At 44.9% G+C, this 15,831-nt stretch overlaps 1 protein-coding gene across 1 annotated transcript in view; it reads left to right on the top strand.

Annotated features, from left to right (window-relative positions):
• The window catches only part of LOC146829166 (connector enhancer of kinase suppressor of ras 2-like), a 1,989,112-nt gene that overhangs the window by 1,182,896 nt on the left and 790,385 nt on the right, over nucleotides 1-15,831 (top strand). The window lies entirely within an intron of this gene.

Below are 15,831 nucleotides of genomic sequence, written 5' to 3'. Positions count from 1 at the left end.
CCTATTCATACTGAGGCTGCAGTCACACTGGGGAGGAGAGCCAGTTTGGACCATGTCAGGTGGGAGGAGAACTCATCTTAACAGGGGTGTGGCCAAGGAGCTGACAGTGGGTCCGCCTTGTAGCAAAAGGGTTCTGACATTTTGAAATAGTGGGTCCTTGGTACCTTTACCATAGGGCAAAGAGAAACTGCTGCTAAAGGACTTGGAGGACTGAGAGAAATAGTATTGGGTGGCAGAATCTCTCCAATCACTGCATAATATTGGCACTTCAGCTACTTAGCATTCCTGGATGTGGGAAGACTCCACTTGAAGAACAAAATTACTTTGCTGTTATTAGACTCCTGCTGGAAGATGCCTCACTAAAGGACATAAGGGCCCCAGGGCTCCTGACATCTACTGGCACTCAGGGAATGGAACTGCTGTCTGAGGGTCATGTTAGTGGCAGAATCTTCCCAGTCACTGGATAGTGCACAGGATAAAACTGGCATCTCAACCACTAGCTGCTGAGATCATTCCTGGAACTTGGATGACTCCAGATGAAGAAGAAAGGGTCCCTTCTGGTAGAAAACACCTGATTTCTGCAGAAAAAAAGGCTCTGTCAATGATTAAAGCACTCAAGGACTCATGGGCCATACCAGCACTCACAGACTAGAACTGCCCTCCAAGGGTCAAGAGGTGGCCTCCTATTTATTTGCCTTAGGGACACAAAAAGCAGAACTACTCCTTATGCCAAGAGAGGTCAGCTGACCACAGAGGAGTGGGCCCTGCAGTAGACTTGGATGGAGAGAGACTTGGTGACTATAAGCTTATGCTGAGGAGCTAAGGGCTTCAGGACTCACCAACAAGAACTTTCCGAGATGTTGTAGAGAAATGGGACTTAGTCATTTTTCACCTCCAAAGGACTGAGACAAGATGCTGAGGCTTGCCCAGGAAGGTCACCCCCAGGAAGGCAAGAAAACCCAGTGAATCCCACTTGGAAATTTTGATACACTGAAAAATTTAAAACAGGCTTATCAGGATACAGGCTTTTGAAGATGAAGCCCGCCTGGCTACAACATTGAGCTTTGCCCCAGTGTAAGATATTTATTTTCAATAAAACGACTAGGCTTGAAGGTAAGGTAGCAAATCTATGCGACCATTGAAGCATCCTTGGCAGCACTAAATTCCAGCTAGTCCCGCTCTGAGGTTTTTGCACCAAAACCAATGGCTTCAGCAAGAGCTTGAAAATAATGTATCTGACTTGGTAGGACCCTCGCTGGCAACATCCTTGAACCATGCATCACTGGAAGATTTTAACTTCCATTTTGGAGACTAAGTACGAAGTAAAAACTTTGACTGGGAGGGCCCATATAGTTTACCTGAACTCTGCTCCATTGCTGTTGGTTCCTGTCAATCACAAACAGTTGTTTTTAAATGGCACTTTACCATTATAGACGCTTTCCCCATAAAACATTTTAAAAAACATATTTCCTGTTTCTCTTATCCAATTTTGATAATCTTCGTGTTTTTAGCCCATTACATTTTATGTAAATTAGTTTGGGATTTTGTTTAGTGTAGTGTGTTTTACTTTAAAATTGTTGGTATTGCTTGAACTTAACACACACTTTTCTGGGGATCGCCTGCCGCTTGTGCCATAGCCACCAGGGTTTGAGCAGAAAGTGTCTCTAAACTGTATTTACCTTAACCAGATAGTTTTTATTAAATTGGTAGGGATCAACCCCTTCCAAATTAATAACCCAATTTCTGACAAGATCTAATGTGCAGAATTTTTGATTGATTCTTGACCTTTATGCAGACACTGTTTGACTTTCATTCGTATTTGTTGTATGTTTCAACCATACTTTCCAGGTAATATTCATATTATGCATTGCCGTCATTGGAAACCACTTGGAGGAGCACAGGTTATTGCAACTAGATTATTCATCGCTCTGTTGTTAGAGCAGTACAAAAATTGTGTTCTGAAGCCTGTGCTCTGGTGAACACTAATCCACCACTTCCCATGGGTCTCCAGATACCCAGACTAGCATGAATATTTCTCACATTCTGTCATCACTCTTCCCTCTCTCTAGTCTCAGCAGATCTGCAAAACTTCCTCCAAGCTGTGCTGACAAGTAGATCACACAGAGCCAACTGTCAGTATGGCCATGGTTGTCTGAGCGGGGTAGAGTGAGGGAGAAAATTATGTGAATGGAAGGGTGGGCTGGCAGGTATATTTAAAAAAAAAAGTTTGGGTGGGGGATTATTATGCCAAAGATGGGAGTGGTCGCAAAACGGCAGATAATAGTGTTTCTTAAATATTGAGATGAGGTGGGTGAGTTCCAAGTGTGGTGAGGGAGAGTGGCAGGACTCCTGGTATATGTGGTGTTTTTGGGATAGGTAAGGTTACCAACATGGGTCGCTTGGGAGAGTGACGCCAGGTAGATTCTTTGTTGTTGGAGAAGTAGAGAACACTAATGACACAGGTTGACGAGGGTGGCTGGACAACAGGAAATGTTATTTTTGAAGTATAAATAAGGGACTGTAGAGTTTTCCACCTCTGGATTCCAAGTGGTTATGGGCAACTTGAACTTTATTCTCATTTATATGATGCAACTTGGAATTCCTCGTCATTGGAAGCTCCCCTTCTATACTTCTATATTTCGTATAATACATAGTAATTTGGGAAACTGCTGAGAATAACTATAGCTGGAGTGTGATCTGAAATACATAGTAACACACTATGGGTTTTACTTAAAATAGTTGCGCACACTCACTCCCCAACAAATCTCTAAAATGGATACCATTAATTTCAAAGGTAGCTTCTGCAATTTACTATGCTTATTAATGGCAGATATGAGATATTAATTGTTATATAAAAAAAGATATTATTATTATACTTTTTATTATTTTAGAAAACAGATTTGTCTTGCATCTGGTTGTAATGCATGGTTCTCCCATATAACTAGGTCTGATGCGAGGACTTCTGATATCTCTTCCTGACTAGATTCCTGTTTACTAGTTTTCTGTTTTACTAGTTGTCCTTTTTTAGAAGGTTTTTTTGGGAAGATGGCAAGTCATTAAAAAGCTTATCCAAGATGACATTCTTCATTCTGGATTGCTTCATGCATTCAGGTTCTCAGTATTTGTGGTATTACTAATTTGGTTGATGCTCTGGAATCCTTTTGGCCTCAGAGTTTCTGGTTCCTGTACACTGTTCTGTGTGTCTCTTTGGGGTCTTCAGTATGGTAGGTTCTTATGATCTCTTCCTCCATCTAAAGTTCTGTTTTACCCTCACACTCCTCATGTCCCTTTGGTTATAGCTCTTTGAACTTTTCTACTTCATCTATGTATCCATGTATGTAATTGGCAGTGGCTCGCACACACAATAATGCACATGAACTACAGTGTTACTTCTTCAAGACTTTTGAGCCTTAGATATTTTAAATTGAATAAATTAGCATGGGTAGTGCGTTTTCATTCTTTTCACTAAAAACAGAGTTGTCTGCACATCCAATCCACCAGCATCCTTCTTGGTCACTACACTCTACTGCTGCAAAGGTGTGCAAAAGAATTAATTTGTATAAACTGTGAGCATTGTCCTATAGCAGGGCTCGTATTATATATAAGGAACAGTGTGCCAGTTTGTGCAATGGCACACCTTTCAATAGGTGCGCCTGGCACAGATCAGGACAGTGTTCCTGATTATCCTGAGTGCACTGCCCTCAGGGAAGCAATGAACTCATGCTTGCCCTGGGATCAGCCCGTTCAATGCAAGAGGGAGTGGCTGCTTACAAGCCATTTAAAAAAAAATATATTATTATTATCATTTTTTTTATTATCATTATATGTTCAAAACAATGCTGATTACATATATCAGTTGCCAATATCATGATATACTGCTTACAAACCATTTCATGTTTCACAGTACAGGGACAGCCGCTTGCACTTTAAAGATCAGGCATAGATCCCTTTTCAGACCGGTGCAGTGAGTGACTGCACCTGCCTGCCGGGGAACCCCTGGAGTGTCAATTGGACCGCCTTTCCCCCTTTAGGGGGTGCACTGATGATGGGCCGCCTTTTTATGGCGCACTATCAATGTGCCTCTGCACCAGGATTCATAACAAGGCATGGGTGCAAAGGCAAAGGGATTCCTTCATTTGCATGGGGCCATACCTCCATGTACTTTAGGGAAAGCCCTCTCCAGCTAGTGCTGGTGCTGCATATGCACCAGCGCAATCGATATTACAGAAGTGGCTGGGCAAGTGTTTGTGGCCCCTTCTGTAATACTACAGTGCCTCCTCAAATGCAAAAAAAGGATGCAAATGCCTGTTACGCTGCCAGGGCACATTGTATGCAATACAGCCAATGGTGTTTCTTGCACCCAGCACCCTTTTGCTTGGGTATGTTACCAGTGAAATAACAGTGGTACTCTTGATGAATCTGGTTGCCCTATAAAGGCTCCCTACAATTTCTTTCCACTGCAATGATAGACGTACTTAGAGGCACACTTTTAAAATGTTAATTGTCATTCTCAGCTTACTGTTTTCTGTGCTTCAAACATTAATGCACCTTCACACACACACAATGAAGTGGGGCATTCTGCTTTGAAAAATTATAATATACTCAATTAAGTGTTGGATTAGGTCAGCACCGGCATGATTCAAATGTTGACATCTGAGAAAAGGATCAGGGGGTTGGTAAATGGCAGCAAGGTGGCTAGTATCACTAAGAATGCCCTGAATATGCTAAAAGATCTCTCAAAAGCACACCTTGGCCTCTTCATGCACATAGTTTAGCAGCGTTTAGGAGAACAATGACTTGCAGGCCATACAAAACCTGTGTCATTCCATTCCTAGTCAGTACTGATAATTATTCTAGTCTAGTCTATTCATTTCTATTCTACATTAGGAATGCATCAGTACAGCCCAAGAGTGCACCCTGAAAAGGGTGTCATAGTAATGTACAATGGGAATATTGAGTTTGAAATATTTTTCTAAAAAAGTACTGTAGCTAGAATATCCACCACAAACTTCTCATGAAGATAAGCATATAGGTGAGCGTAGATTTGTAAAATGAACGCTATATAGAAATACCTTAAAAATGTAAATCTTTAAGGAATGTAGACGTGGAGTTAAGAGTTGTAAGTCTAAGCTTATCCATATATGCCATCTCCACTATATGTTGGTAGCTGATACTCTGACTAAACGAGGGGCTGCCCAGTATTCCTGAGAGCTTGGGTGCTAAAGTCAAAAGAAAGGCCAATGGTTCCCTGAGCTAAAGAGACCCTGCATGTCTTTAGCACCCTGCCGATCGGTAAGCCCCTGACAGCAGAATGGGTTCATGACATCCACTACCTTTTCTGTAACATACTTCCTTTCCTCTGTCTGCATTATCTTTTGAATGATGACGCCATCCCTTGTCATGATGATGTCTCTCTAATTAAGCAAACAACAGGGTTGAAACGCTGACGTCCTCACTATATTGACTAAACATTGATTGTACAGAATTTCAGTGCCTAGAGTCACAATATTTTCAGACTTTCTTCCTGGACTCCTTCTGTGGACAGTCAGTATCGTGCCTTTTCTTTAATTTTCTCATGCATATTTCAGTAGCTCCGCACTGTCACCTTGAGCACCTACTTTACCAAATTTGTAGCATTGTTTGTGTATATATTCATCTGATTTACATAAATATAAACTTGTTTTGAGACAAAGTTTCCCAGGGCATTTTCTTTCCCTTTTGGGGTTTGTTCATATAAATTCAGGCCCATCACCACTGTGTCTCTTTATTTTAGGGAAACATTTTTAGTTCTTTCGAGATTATATTTTCCTAGCACAATATTTTAGTGATCGATAGAAATTCTGACATACAACCCTGCTGCTGCTTTTTGAGTCAGATATTAAACTAAACAAAGTCTGATGAAGGCGCTTAAAAGTTATAGCTTACAGCCCCACCTCAGAGTGCATAGGCATGCATTAAGTGTTCCTCGTTTTATTCATAGCATTACATTTTTCATATAGTTATTTTCATTTGATTTGCATATTGCTCGTATGAGAAAAATGATATACTCTGGCTGAATCAGCCTCAAATAATGACAGCTTGCAGGCCCCATGGTGCTGCTCTAGGCACAGCTAAGGTCTCTCTGGCTCTGGCGTCTGTCTGTGGGAGATTAGCCTGTCCGTGTGTTTTTATCTTCCATTGGAAATCTGAGCCGACTGACAGTACCGCACTAACTGCAGCATACAGCACTGTTGCACATGCCACCATTTTACGTTAAAAAATAATTATTCTGCTACAAAAAGGTGTTTGAACAATGTCACTAGTGATTGTCCTTGTAAACTGTTGCTGCAAACTAAACTGGAGTTCGGTTCCCAAAGAATTCGTAAATCTCTAGATGTATAGAGTCAATAATATTGTTTTCATGAATGGTGGTTTTCAATGGTCTTTCCTTGGTTTAAAAGTCATTCAAAAATGGAAAATGTTGAAGATAAATAGGGCCTATTTCAATCAGCGTGTGGGACCCCTCTCACTATACCGTCTACCACATTTCAGTGCCAGGCATGTGCTCTGCAAAAAACACACCATAGCAAAACATAACATGAAATCCAATGAAAACAGCAAAAGGCATGTTGAACAAGCTCTTAATTATGAACACTTTGTGAACTCCTGGGTTGGAGGGCACTCCATATTTTACAGCTCGGAGCTGGAACCACGCTCCCTCCTTCACAGCAGAGGACGGTTTGACTGGTGCTCAGGGCTGGGAACAGCAACCAGCCCTGGCAGATTGCTGCTCGACCGGCAGGAGAGGGGGTGGGGAGAGGGGTGCTAGTAAAAAGCACTGCTACCGCTTTTGTTTCTGGGGGCCGATATTGCAGCATTGCTGCAAAACCGGCCTCCTAGGCCAGAAAACCGGCACCCAACCCTCCGGCCCACCGAGGAATCGCCCGAAGCCCGCTACAGCCACTCCGGCCTTGCTGGTGTGGCCGCAATGGAAGCTGATCTGAGGAGGGGGCACTGACCTCTGGGGGGTTGCTGTGTTTAGCAATTACTTCCGATTTAAAAACACCCGCGGCAGAGTTACTTCCCCAACCAGTTTTCAGGCAGCAAAAAAATATGAAGACGACTCCTGTGGTTAATGTTCCTGCTAGAGAAAAAGGTGGAGTTTTGTCCAGTTGCAATTTTTTTTTTTAATTTTTTTATTATTTTTTTTGAAAAACCTTTATTACAGTTTCAGAGATATACAAATATGGGCCTACAACCAACAGGCCGGCCGCTAATGCACAGTGTAAACCTAGGCACAGCTTAACATTACATCGATGAAGCAACAAAAGAGCTACTGGAGTGCTAATCAACTCAGCCGGCCGCAGCCGCAGTCCATAAACAAACAAAGAAAGGTTTCATATTTTGAAAAAACAAAAAACATCACACACACAAGGCAGAGGGGGTTAATGGCAATAACATGTGCTCCCCGCATCGAAGGAGTAAACAAACCCAAGGAGACAGAGGGGGGGGGGCCAGGCAGAAGAAACCAAATTCGCATGTCGCAGGAGCATATAGGAATGCGCGGGCTAGGGAGACAGGGCAGCATCCATCTCACGCGTCTGGGGCGGGGCGCAAATACCTCCACGATAGGAGTTCCAGGGACCCCTCACCTTAATCCACTTCCCAGGCTTGCCTCTCGCCACATACACCATTTTCTCTCTGAACATACACCAGTCCATGTGTTCCTTCCACGCTGAGACCGTTGGTGGCCTCTGGGAGCCCCACAATTGCGCAATGTCACGCTTCGCTAGCATATAGCCCAGAGTCACCCACTGCGTCTGCATCACATTGTAATCAGTCGGCTCCCAGACATTCAGCAAACATCTCCGTGCCTCCGGCAACAAGGCAACATGCGTGACTTCTTCTAACACCGCATGCACTCTACACCAAAACCGAGTCACCTCCGGACACTCCCACAGGATATGGAGGAAAGTCCCCAGTAGTCCACAGCCTCGCTTACACAGACCATCCACCGAATACCCCATACGCATCAAACCAGGCCCCGTGACGTACACTCTATGAAGTATCTTAAGCTGGACGAAACGCAAGCGGGCCGGGATAGCCACCTCTTTCGGGGAGGCCACCGCTGACACCCAATCCTCGTCGTCAAGTTCCAAACCGTCGGCAATCCATGTCTCCCGCAATGAGGTCAGCAAACCCATTCGATCATTGATAAGCTTCTTATAAATCAGCGAAATGGTGCTATCCGGCACATAGCCGTCCAATACTCTGTCTTCCAACGGGGAATACTCTGGAATAGCCGCCACGTCTGGGAACACGGAACACAAGGCATGATGAACCTGAGCATACCGAAAGTATTCCCTATCGTTCAACTGATATTCAGTTTTCAGCATGTCGAACGTCTTAAATTTCCCTTTCGTCCAGAGATCCGCTACCTTGCTGATACCAATCATATCCCATTTCTCAAAGCCTTTCGTAGTACACAGATAACCCAAACGCTGGGAAGCGTACAATGGCGTTGCCCGAGTCAAGCGATCCCTCCACCCCATCGCCGCATTTGCTGCATGCCACACCTGCACCGCGACCCGCGTCGGGCCAGTCAACCTTGCATCAAGGGACTCCGAGTATAGTGCTCGATTATAATCCGCGCTTGGCAATAACAATTTGTCCATCTCAAAAGCGGGGTTCAAAGCAGGCCCATACATCCCGTGATTGATAGCAGCCAACTGGGAGGCCCAATAATATCGTTTAATGTCAGGGAGAGCGACCCCCCCATCATACCACGGTAGGGTTAGTTTAGCAAGAGCAATCCACGGCCGCCCATCCCAAAACAATTGACGCTGAAGACACTCCACCTCCCGAAAATAGCGGGCCGGCACTACGTCCATAGTGTTCTACAGGGCGTACAAAAAGCGCGGCAGCGACATCATTTTGAACAACGCCGCCCGGCCGAGCGGCGAGAGCGGCAGCCGCCGCCAACCCGCCACATCCGCCCTGAGGCGCTGAAGGGGGGGGAGAAGATTCCGTTCATACCGGGCCACCGGGTCCAGGGTTATAAAGATTCCCAAATACTTGAACCCCGACTGCGCAACCTGGATAGGGCACCCCCGTGGAAGGGGGGGGCCTCCCCGGAGAGAACGTACACACAAGACTTAGCCCAGTTAATGACCAATCCGGAGTTGCGACCAAAGGAGCTCAACACATCCACCAATACAATAAGCGATTTGCGCGGAGATGCAAGAGGATATCGTCCGCATATAGGGAGACACGATCCTCGTATTCCGGCGTCCATCTAATGCCACGCATCGAGGGGTGCCACCGCAGCCACTCCGCAAGGGGCTCCAAACAAAGCGCAAAGAGAAGAGGCGACAGCGGACATCCCTGTCGGGTGCCCCTACCCAAAACAAAGGGAGCCGACACCCGTCCGTTGACCACCAACTGTGCCAGTGGGTTATCATAAAGCAATTTCACCCAACCGATAAACCCCGGGCCAAACCCAAACTTCGCCAATGCTGCCCAAATATACGGCCATTCCAAGGTGTCAAACGCCATGGTGGCGTCCAGGGACGCCAAAATGGCCGGCTCACGGATGAATGGCGCTCTAGCGAGAACGCCATGCAGTCGCCGCAGGTTCAAAGCGGTATTGCGATGGGGTATAAAACCGGATTGATCTTGATGAATCAGGTCGCCCACAACCCGGATCAGGCGATTGGCCAGTACCTTGGCAAGGATTTTGGGCTCCGCGTTTAACAAAGAGATAGGCCTGTAAGAAGTACACCGATCCCGCGGCTTCCCTTCCTTATGGATAACAACAATAGTAGCAAGACGTTGGTCAGGGGGGAGGGAACCCACCGCCTGAGCCTCAAGGAACATGTCCCGGAGATACGGCGCAATCTTATCTGGGCGCAACTTATATAATTCGATGGGAAGGCCATTAGGACCCATGGCCTTACCAGAGGCAATAGAGCGAATGGCCAAAGCAATCTCATCCGGCGACGGGGCCGCATCCATCAATAATTTATCCTCATCAGATAAAGATGGCAGAGCAATGTCTCGAAGCAGTAGTCGAGAGTCTTCCTCCGATCGCTCTGAGACCGGAGAGTAAACCCCGTGAAAATACTCCGCAAAGCAATCAACAATATCACCGGGGTCCGTCACACGCACACCATCCACCCTCTCAACATCCGGCACCACTCGACTCGCTCTCTCCTTCTTATCCAACCAGGCAATCAACTTCCCGGCCTTATCACCCATATCGCACAAACGCCCCTGTTTCTCCCTGCTCATACTCCTAGCAGATTCGGTAACCAGCGCCTTGTAGTCGGCCTGCTTAAGCGCCAGCACATGCAGTCTGTCATCCGTAACACCTTGCTCCAAATCAATCTCCAACTCGGTGATCTCATTTTCTAGCCGAACAACCTCTTGCGCCTCGCATTTTTTGGTATGGGAAATGAGAGACAGAGCCTGGCCCCGGAGCACCGTCTTAAAGGCCTCCCAAAGGGAGATGGCGGAAGACACCGACCCCACGTTGTCACTAAAATAGTGTTCCAGGGACTTAACCAGGTCTGCACGGATCGTGGGGTTTCGTAGGTACCAGGGGTTGATCGGCGCCACCCTCCCCTCCGCCCCCTCCAGTTGCAATTTTGACTCTCCATAAAGTAGCACAGAGGGTTATTATTCCTGCTGCAAAGAACACGTCTCAAGCAGATCACTGATCCCTATTTTATGTGGATAGCTGAGTGGATCACTGCTTCTGTTACAGAGATCCTTCTATTACCGTAGTTCATAAGACACAACCGTGACTGTTAAGAACTGTCTTCAAAGAGCTGCATGCAAACTGCATAAAATAGGTTAGGACGTTATGTTTTTTCTCCCCAGTCTTTTATCATCTATTCATAATGTTGCTTAAAGGGTTAGTTTGGGTAAATATACATTCTTATTAATAAAGCCAGCCTTTACCGGTGCTTTAAAAAGATTAAACATATGTGAGAGAAGGGCCACGGAGAGACAAGATATACTTTAGCCCAGGGGTAGTGAGGGAATCGGAGAAGGAGGCCAAGGGGGACGGCACCAAACATTATTGTCTGACTGGTCGCCATCAGCACTAAAGCTGGCCCTGCTTCACAGCACGTGGTCCCAGGAAGCAGGTACCTCTTTCAGTTGAAAGGAATGAAATGACCCTATTAAGGTCTTGATTGGTACATCTGACTATATCTACCCAACGGCTCACACCCGTATAATTCAGGGGGACACGTGGAAGTAGACATAAGTCTGATATAGGCTTTACAAATACTTGTGGATTCCCGTATAGTTAAAACTGTGGGCATGTTTTATTGCATTTTCCTTATCAATGCCTTATATTTGCCTCGGAGGGACCACTGCTACTTTTGTAGTGGCTACTTACACATGTGGGAAACCTGTCAGTAGCAGAACATTTGCATGCGTAAGTACCAACTTTGAAGACAAAACTGACTGAGTACATTAGCTGCGAGACTAGCCCATACTCTATGGACATAAGCATTGAAGTTTTTTCAAAATATATTATTATCATTCTGACCTACTACTATTACAGAACCTCTAGTTATTGTTTAATTTGCATAGGGTCACAGGAAATGCACTGAAATGGTTGTCCAACTTTCTGTCCGACAGAACTCAGACCGTTAACCTAGGCCCATTCGACTCACTGACTACCAGGGTGACCAAGGGAGTGCCACAGGGCTCATGCCTGAGCCCCACTTTGTTTAACATTTACGTTACTTCCTCGGCGAGACTTTTGAGGAAATTGGGATTTATCCCCATATCCTACGCTTATGACACCCAATTACTCCTCTCATTTGAAAAATCCAACTCCAATATTCAGAACACCTTTGCTGAAGGAATGAAGGACATAGCGGAGTGGATGAAAGTCAGTTTTCTCCAACTCAATGCAGCTAAGTCGGAGATAATGCTATTTGGGGAAGCCACTGTGAAATGGTCCCCAAGCTGGTGGCCAGAAGAATTAGGTCCTACCCCATGTCCCAAACATTTGGTAAAAAACCTTGGAGTTCGGTTGGACCACAAACTCCCACTGGGAGATCATGCTTCTTCCACCGTTGGAGCTTGTTTCCAAAGCCTCAGCATGCTCAGAAGAGTCTTCCCCTTCTTGCCACTATCATCCAGGAAAACCTTGATCCTGGCTCAAATCTTAAGCCGCTTGGATTACTGTAATGCGCTGCTGATTTCAGCCAATAAAAGTTCCTTAAACAGACTCCAAGTGGTTCAGAACACCGAGGCCCGACTGGTGACCAATGCCCTCCCTAGAACCGCTTCACTCCCTTTGCTTCAAAAACTACACTGGCTGCCAATACGGAAAATGATCACATTTAAGATCTGCTGTATGGCATACAAAGCTGTAAACAGACTAGGCCACAGCTACCTAAATGATAAATCTGTTAACTTTGTTCCCTCCAGACCCCTCTGCTCCGGAACCAAAGCCCTGCTCCAAGTCCCGCGCTTTAAAAAATCCCGGCAAGGTGGTAAGGCCTTTCACCATCTGGCCCTACACTTCTGGAACGAACTCCCCATTCACATGCGTCAATGCACGGATTACCTGGCATTCAGAAAATTGTTGAAAACCTAGCTGTTATGATCGTCCCTCATCAGCTCATTTAGGTGGTCCTAGCGCGGAGATACCCTTATGGGGTGATTCGGGCGCTCTATAAGCAACTAAATAAGTAATAAATAAAATGGTCTTTCTCCATTCAATTACTCTCAAACCTTGACCAGCTAGGTATGTTGCCATTGTCTGACCATCCTGATGGCAGGTTCAACACATTCTTGAGGTTTAATAGACCTTGAAGAAGGAACTCAGGATACTAACACGGAACAACCTTTAACAAATCATAATTAATTTCAGCCTCCTCAGTGGCACCGTTCAGCGTCCAATCATTAACTGATTTCTCATATATATACCAGTCTGCTGGGAAGTGAATGTATCAGATTTATGCTCTGCTTTAAAGAACAGGCAAACAGTATAAGTTAGCGCCTTTGACTCGATGTTGTCATTATAAGGAGCTAGAATTGCAATGTTGACATTTTTAATGGTTAACCCCAGGTTTAACTTATTTAATTCAAGGCAACATTCAATTCGAAGTTCACTGCAGGGTGGTTGGCACAAAACATGGCGCATGAAGGTATGGCCTAGGCTTCACAATGTTCCATCTTTATTTAATGAAATAATTGTATTAAGGAAGGAAAATTGAACTTCAAACAATGTGAGCCCTTCCCTGCATGTGTAGAGTGGAATCAGTTTTGAGTGCTGAATTTTACTAAATGTTCCCTCTTCTGTACGTCTAGTACCGGGTTGGGTTCTGATTAAGAGGAGGGCAGTACTGGCAGCACCCTGCCAGTTTTGTACTACTGGGGGTGCCCAGTTTTACTGGTAGGAATTCCACAAGTTATTCCCTATTTCATTGGAATTAACACTCTCTAAGCCCATGGTAAATGTGAGTGAGGGATTGATGGGGCAGAAGGAAGGTGGAGGGGGTGAGAAGCATGGGAGACGGAAATATCTTTGATTGGCAGATGCGCAGTGTAATATGCTATTTATTACCATTGATGGGTGTGGGGCGGGACCATCACTCATGAGAGGTGACCCACAGCAGCTTGGGTGCTGGGCCACATTAAAAATACACGGTTGAAATATGACAAGCATGAGAATCACCAGTTTGGCTTGCAATGCACAGAACGCAGACCATGTCTCACGCAATTCATTGTGCTCAATACACCACTTTGCCGATTGCACAACCAAGAGCAATACGTCGTAGTGGCTTGAGCCTCAGCATCCATTCTGTGCGTTGCATACCATAAGTGGGGGATTTCATGGGTTCATTAGGTCTGAATTCACTGTGCCATGCCATGGCACTGATGGCCCAATAACACATTTTGTCGAGGCTGTGTTCTAATAAAGATATATTCACACATTTATTACTACAGTGAAAGGTCAAATGTGAGTTTATTGCCACAGTACTGTGAAATTGACATTAGTAAAAAAAAATTACTGCCTCACAGACTGCACAGTGATTGAATAGTGGTGAACAAATGCTTTTTTTACTTTACATAGGGAAACAGCTCTTCTAATAGTCACAAGATCTCTTCAATGTGATTTACCATATTACATAAATGTAACCCCTGGCATCCTGGATTCAGTTAAATGCATCCTATTAAAACAAGGATGCACATATATATCAGGAGACCTAGTACGGAAGCAGATTCTGATCCATCAAACCCACCACTCTTTTTGTTTTTAGACCACTGCTGAAAGTCTCCCGAATGGAGCCTCACCAATTATAAGCTTCTGTTAAAGTCGATTTTCGCTGCAACTGTCGGTGCCTACCTCTTAAAATAAAGCCGATTGAAGTGTACAGCTTGGCACATATATCGATATATGTAGACGCAAAGAGACGGACTGCCTGCCTAACTCAGCCTGGCATCGGCACCAGCTAGCAGCGTGGCAGATGAGACCCAGAGTTACTGGTCTGCTAAGGCTTTATAATGCAAGTGGATATCCAATATGAAATTCCCCTTTTCTTCTTGCAAAATAGGTAGTGTTTAATCGGTTTTTAACCTTTGGTAAAGGGTGGACAAAACTTTACTTTTGAGTTGCATAAGTTAAGAACGTCATTGATGTATCTTTTCCTCTAAATATCTGGACCACAATACATATCCAGAGTCATTTTTGCTCTATATAAATTAATTTATGTACTTGGGCTTATTTCCCCAAGCCAGCCTTATTAGAATTCATGCTTTGAACTGCTCTTCTAAACCAGTTAATTACTCTATTGATTAGTTGCCCCCCTGCAAAAATAGATACATCCTGGGAGATATTCCTTCTACTGGCAGAAAAAGTGGTACGATGTTTACAAGGTGATTAGCTCTATCTTTCTGACAACTACTGGTGTTATATTGCCAATGAGACAAAAGGAAGTGAAGCAGCCCTCTAACTCCGGGCACCACAGAGGTGTTTGCTTTGAGAAAATAAATCAGATATGTGTGTGGAGAGCCTGACTCAGAGAAGAGGTGTGATGCAATGTCCTTTTAAACAAACATCTGTGTTCTTCCAGGAATATTGTGCAAGCAGGTTTGACTGCAAGAGTCTGCTTTCCATCAGTTAAGGGTGGAGAGGGGGGTGCCAGCCCTGAACGGCTTGGGAATTTCCATCTTCTATAACTATGCACCACCATTTTTTAAACCCTGTAAAGGATGAACATTTGAGGAGAAGAGAAGCAACAGGACAAAAATGATGGCCCGCACAATGGCTGAATCCCTCTACAGAGTGGGAGGGCCACTTTGAACTTGTGACTTTTATTAAACTCTGTCTCCTGAGCAAGTGGCAGTAGCTCTTGTCTCCCTCTTGGGGACATTAAACATTGACACTGAAGGAATGAGGTCCTATTGTACTTCAATTGACTGGTTGTGGTTGTGGGTACCATAGGAGAGGGAATCACAATCTCCTGCTGGACATGGAGGCACTCTGCAAGCTTTTACAAGGCCTGGTATCTTGAGGAGTGGAGGCAGGAAGAGTGGTCTCAGGGACATCTTAAGGATTTTGGGGGCCCTGGGCCAAACATATCTTTAGGACCCCTGTTCTGACCAGCTTTGAATTTATTATCTAATTTGGGCCTTTCAATGCCCTCTTTGGCCAGGGAGATATGTTCCCACGCCACTGCAGAAAAATACTACAGGAAGCCAGTATATTCTAGTCAGTTGCTATGTTTTGCAGGGGTAGAGTGCATGACAACTTTTTGTTACTTGGCTGCAATCATAATAGTTTAATGTGCAATTAAAGTTCTGACTATGACTATGACTATG

Source organism: Triturus cristatus, chromosome 5_2, assembly GCF_964204655.1.
Source record: "Triturus cristatus chromosome 5_2, aTriCri1.1, whole genome shotgun sequence".
Taxonomy (NCBI): domain Eukaryota; kingdom Metazoa; phylum Chordata; class Amphibia; order Caudata; family Salamandridae; genus Triturus; species Triturus cristatus.
Note: the sequence above shows the minus strand (reverse complement) of the source record. Positions and strands in the feature narration are given on the sequence as shown.